Source organism: Eucyclogobius newberryi, unplaced genomic scaffold (genome assembly GCF_026437365.1).
Source record: "Eucyclogobius newberryi isolate DKJ021-1_F unplaced genomic scaffold, fEucNew1.0.hap1 SCAF_11, whole genome shotgun sequence".
Lineage (NCBI taxonomy): Eukaryota > Metazoa > Chordata > Actinopteri > Gobiiformes > Gobiidae > Eucyclogobius > Eucyclogobius newberryi.
The window spans coordinates 20,125,365-20,131,602 of record NW_027315735.1 but is presented as its reverse complement, the minus strand read 5'-3'; positions in this window follow the sequence as shown (position 1 = coordinate 20,131,602).

The window sequence follows — 6,238 nt, the reverse complement described above, 5'->3', positions numbered from 1 at the left end:
GTCCTGAATATTTTGAATTTCTCGCTGTGTTATGTGGACAAGGCCAACTAACTACCCTGATTAAACGTGAGTCCTGCTGTAGATTCAGACATGTGATGATGTACAGAATATAGAGCAGTGACCTATATCCACTCCCACGTCAGCCTTCTGCTCCCGGCCTTTGTATCGGCCCTGGGTCATGAGGCGCCCTGCACATTCCTGCAGACCAGCGTTGGGATAAATACATATGAAGGCGCCAAATTTTGTCTGCATAAAAGGCACACTATGAACTAATTAAGGTCATGGTTTCATAACAGTTTTTTTTTGCCGTCTCTGTCTTGTGTCCCAGTACAGCTCATATCTTTTGGAAAAGAATAATCAATTTACAGACATCAAGGCAGACTTTCTGGTCAAAGCGAGGGAGCATTTATGATCATATCTTTCCAATAAGACACGGGATTATATGACTGTGAACATTTAGCATTTTCTGATTTCTCGCTCACTGACCCGTACAGATTGTAATTGCTGTAGCCTATATTTTCTCTAAACAATATTCAACAACAACAGTGAAACTAGGGCAACTTGTATGTTTGGTTTGTCGTACTTCTCCACATTTACTTTACTTTCTTAGTCGTTTTTTTCAGCCATCACCTAAACCCCTGGCCCCAAACCAAAGTGTTAATTCCAACAGTTTATGTTTCAGTCTAATCCGTAGGCCTGTGAAAACTGGGAATTCATTCATTTGTAAGTTACTGGGCTACTTTCCCATGGTGCTCAGGGGCCAAAAGTGTGTACTACATTGTAATAAATAATGCATAAGCCTTGTGAGAGCTCTTAAAATTGCTTAGGTTTCGTAATTAGCACAATAGATGGTAAGAGATGACGCCATTTTCACTGGAAACATTTCAAAGACAAGTTGTGAGCTAGTATTAAAGTCCTAAACAAATTGACATGCCTCCCAGTAACATATAAAGTGGACCAATGAGTGCAGCTGCTGAATTGGCACCCCTTTACTAGAGTCCACATGTGCGCAGCAGGCTGAAGTCTAGTACATCTATTATTTCAAAATAGTTTAGCAGCTGTTTACAAGTGAATGAAAAAGGACACTAAAACACAACCCAAGCCAAAATAAATAAAGAGGAATGTGGCAAGAATAGGCAGTTTTGGGGTGGTGAGTCCAGAAAGTGTCGAAGTTTAGTCCATACAGACTGCGGGAGGCGAGGATCGTTCTCAAGTTCTTTATTTGATGAAAACATGGAAAAACAGGCAAAACAGTAGCGTGTTGTTCGTCTTGCAGCTGAGATTCGACTCTTCACAAGATTTAGCTGTGTTTTATATCGCTGTTGCTTGGGTCTGATAAAAAGGGCCTGACCTTCGCTATGACGTCCGCTTTAAGATTGTTTAGACTAGTCCACAGATGATCAGAAAATACACAGAATAGTTCAAATACACAGAATAGTTCATTGTGACCCATATGCAGCAAGATCGTCTTGACTGATGATAAATAGGACACAGACATGACAATAATTTGATCAATATCCACAATTCCCCCTTTTGATCACATTCACATGTGATCACACTAAAGAGGCGCCAGACGCAACCTCACAAAATAACAGAACGTAACCCCCCAAAAACATATTAAATGTTTAAAAATCAAATCATTATATAATCAAGCAAATCCTTAAAATAACTCCATCCATCCATCTTCTGCCGCTTTATCCGGGGCCGGGTCGCGGGGGCAGCAGTCCGAGCAGGCTTCCTTCCTCCCAGACTTCCTTCTCCCCAGACACTTCCTCTAACTCCTCCGGGGGGATCCCGAGGCGTTCCCAGGCCAGCCGAGAGACATAGTCTCTCCAGCGTGTCCTGGGTCTTCCCCGGGGCCTCTTCCCGGTGGGACATGCCTGAAACACCTCCCGAGGGAGGCGCCCAGGAGGCATCCGGAACAGATGCCCGAGCCACCTCAGCTGGCTCCTCTCGACGTGGAGGAGCAGCGGCTCTACTCCGAGCTCCCCCCGTAAGGGAGCGCCCAGCCACACGGCGGAGGAAACTCATTTCGACCGCTTGTATCCGCGATCTTGTTCTTTCGGTCACTACCCAAAGCTCATGACCATAGGTGAGGGTAGGAACGTAGACCGACCGGTAAATAGAGAGCTTTGCCTTTCGGCTCAGCTCCCTCTTTACCACAACGGTCCGATGCAGCGACTGCATCACTGCAGCCGCTGCACCGATCCGCCTGTCGATCTCACGCTCCATCCTTCCCTCACTCGTGAACAAGACCCCGAGATACTTGAACTCCTCCACTTGGGGCAAGGACACCCCACCCACCTGGAGAGGGCAAGCCACCTTTTTCCGGTCGAGAACCATGGCCTCGGATTTGGAGGTGCTGATTCTCATCCCAGCCGCTTCACACTCGGCTGCAAACCGTCCCAGTGCATGTTGCAGGTCCGGGTTTGATGGAGCCATCAGGACAACATCGTCTGCAAACAGCAGAGATGAGATCCTGTGGTCCCCAAACCGGACACCCTCCGACCCCTGACTGCGCCTAGAAATTCTGTCCATAAAAATTATGAACAGAACCGGTGACAAAGGGCAGCCCTGGCGGAGTCCAACATGCACTGGGAACAGGTCTGACCTACTGCCGGCAATGCGAACACAGCTCCTGCTCCGGTCATACAGGGACCGGACAGCCCTGAGCAAAGGGCCCCGGACCCCGTACTCCCGGAGCACCCCCCAAAGGACACCCCGAGGGACACGGTCGAAAGCCTTCTCCAGATCCACAAAGCACATGTGGACTGGTTGGGCAAACTCCCATGCGCCCTCGAGCACCCGATGGAGGGTATAGAGCTGGTCCAGTGTTCCACGACCGGGACGAAAACCACTCTGCTCCTCCTGAATCCGAGGTTCGACTATCGGTCGGATTCTCCTCTCCAGTACCTTGGAATAGACCTTACCCGGGAGGCTGAGGAGTGTGATCCCTCTGTAGTTGGAACACACCCTCCGGTCCCCCTTCTTGAACAGAGGGACCACCACCCCGGTCTGCCAGTCCAGAGGCACGGTCCCCGAACGCCACGCGATGTTGCAGAGACATGTCAACCAAGACAGTCCTACAACATCCAGATACTTTAGGTACTCAGGGCGGATCTCATCCACCCCCGGAGCCCTGCCACCGAGGAGTTTGCGAACAACCTCAGTGACTTCAGCATGGGTGATGGATGAGCCAGCCTCCGAGTCCCCGGTCTCTACTTCCTCTTCGGAAGACGTGACTGAGGGATTAAGGAGATCCTCAAAGTATTCCTTCCACCGTCCGACGACATCCCCAGTTGAGGTCAGCAGGCCTCCACCCGCACCGTAAACGGTGTTGGTGAGACACTGCTTCCCCCTCCTGAGGCGCCGGACGGTTTGCCAGAATTTCTTTGGTGCCGACCTATGTTATTTCTGTTTCCTGGAGGATAATTTGATGTTTTTATTTGTCTCTTTTGTAACCTGCCAAGCACAATTTCACACTCATCACAGCACTTCCAGAAAAGCAACAAGCACAACAGAAACACAGTTGTGATATTGATATATTTTATATAATTTCTATCGTTTCGCCTGCTTTCTGGTTGAGATATTTGGGTTGCGCTCGCTTTGAAGGGACAAACCAGCGTCATAAGCAGTCCCACCAAACTATACTTGTGCATGCGACGCAGACCACATTTAGGCCCAGCTCGCTTTTTCCAGCACGGCTCCTGAAGTTTCATCCAAACCAGATGTTTTGTCGTTGCATAAGACTTAATCCAAGACAAACTTCGCTCACTGGAATGAATCCTGGATGTTTCCACACCTTTGGATATTCCCACACTTCAGCGTTAATGAAAAGACACGGCACGGCTCTTGTCTCCAGGGGAAAACCTTATATGGTTATGGTACTGACTGTATCGGTAATGAAAGGTACTGTATTTTCCGGAGTATAAGTTGCACCAGCCAAAAATTGCATAATAGAGAAGAAAAACACATAACACACACAAGTAGCACTGGAGTATGAAATGCGGTGAAAATAACAAATAATATCACAAATAAGTCGCTCCGGAGTATGAGTATAAGTATATAAGTATCAATAAAAGTATAAGTCGCACCCCGGCCAAAACCATGAAAAAAGATACAACTTATAGTCCGGAAAATACGGTAACATGTCCTCATTTTGGAGATCTCATTAATAAACACACTCAAATTTCATGCCGAGTTTTTGTTAAATCATTGCCAAATTTGGAGATTTACCGTTATTCATTCTACATTTAAATATACACACAGACACTGGGAATAAAATCCGAGCGCAGACAGCTTTTCTGGTCTCTTCCTGATTATTTGCAGTTATAAAGCGTGACCTGGAGCGAGATTTCAAATGTGTTGTTTTCAAATGAAAGCCACATGCAGAGGATGAACTCCACTCCTGAAACAGAACAACTGTTTCTGAGCCTCAGACCCACGTGGAAGGAGATATGGAGCTGCGATGTCAACTACAAAAGAACTGTAGTATTTTCAATTAAAACATGGAGGCGGATTTATTTCTTTACACTGAAAGAGAATAGGGGTTTGGAATGAGTTTGGAATTACTAACGATTACCACCAAGACTCTGCACTGACAAATCTATTCACCTTTTTGTCTTCTTTTGGTTTATTGGTCATGTGTCATATCTGGTGGGACTCGGAATGCCAAATAAAGTCATAGATGGTGCTTGTTGTGAAATGTTCTTAGTTTTTACCACTGTAATAAGTACTCATAGTATTATCCTCCTAATTTAGTACCTCTACTAGTGTTACTTCAACTATAAACCATCACTGCTCTTTCTATCATTGCTACTTTGAGCTGTGTCCGATATCCGATATATGTCACCGATATTTGCCGATACTGGTACAAAGACCACACATTTATGTTAAGTTATGGTAAAGTTCACAAATCAACTGTTCACTTTTGTAAAAGATGATGACAACATGTGTGTATCTGGGATATTAAACCATTTCTGGCATGATTGTGTAACGCACGTCCATATTTTTAGCCATTATTATTATTTTTAGCATTTCAAAAAGTCATATGTGATGCAATGACGACAAAGTGGGGAAATATCGGTACAGACATCTGGGGAAACCTTCCGATATCACCATTAACCGATATACCATAGTACTACGAATACTACTGCAATAATCTGACCTTTACCTTAGATTTTTTCTTCATGTCTTCAGAACCCAAGGATATTTCAGTTCAAAGTGTGTTGTTTGCTTGTTTTTTTCCTCAATGTGGCTGTTATTACGCAACAAAACAGCAGGAAGTATTTCTCTCTGATGTAAGCGAGGCTCCAAAGCAGTGGGGGGAATACTGAATATACTGGCACTGATTTACCGGGCTGTAGGTGTCCAGAGTGCGCGCTCCCAAACGGGCTCTGCTCGATGGGGAAGCCACAGCGGATCTGGTTTCACGCAGACTCTGGACCGTCTGCCAAAACCAGCTCCAACCAGACGCCTGCTTTTCATTTTCCAATGCGCTCAATATGTGTGCCAAAGATTCACTCGTGACCACTAATGACTCGTCGTCATTAGTGGTCACCTACTTTTTGAACGCGGAAAATGTTTTGAAAATGGAAGCTTGTTATTGCTTTTTGTTGCTCTGATTGCACATACGTTATCTTACTTTGTGGTTACGTAACATTTCCATCGTCTCAGGAGCGACGGCCACTTGCAAATGTCCAAACAAATCATGTTAAACCTCAGAACATAGAAACACTCTACGTTTGGGCCTGTCACAATAATACAACTATATCCACTTATTGCTCAATAAATAGCTTGAACATTATTTTTGGGACTCAATATTTATCATGTGTACATTTTTATTTATTTTTTTGCACAAGTGGGGATTTTTTGTTGTGACACAATATTTGAGTTATAGAAGGTCGAATAAGTAACTAGTAGGATTAATTAGTCTAATAATAAGTGTTTATTTTTTTCATTTTACTATTATACTTTTAGTTTTACTGGTATTGTCCGGCTTCAGGTTTATTGTGTCAGTGACTTAAAGAGGTTTCAATGTTACTGTTTATTGTAAAGTCGCACTTTGAATTTGTTATTGTGACATACGCTTATGGTTTTAAAATATGAACATAAGGTGTACTGAGTTTGAAAAGCACAACAAATCTATACTTACTATACTACAGTGGAAATAACTGTAATATTTATTAGTGGAAGTGCTGTACTGCAGTTCCAGCGGTCGTATAATGCTACTTAATCA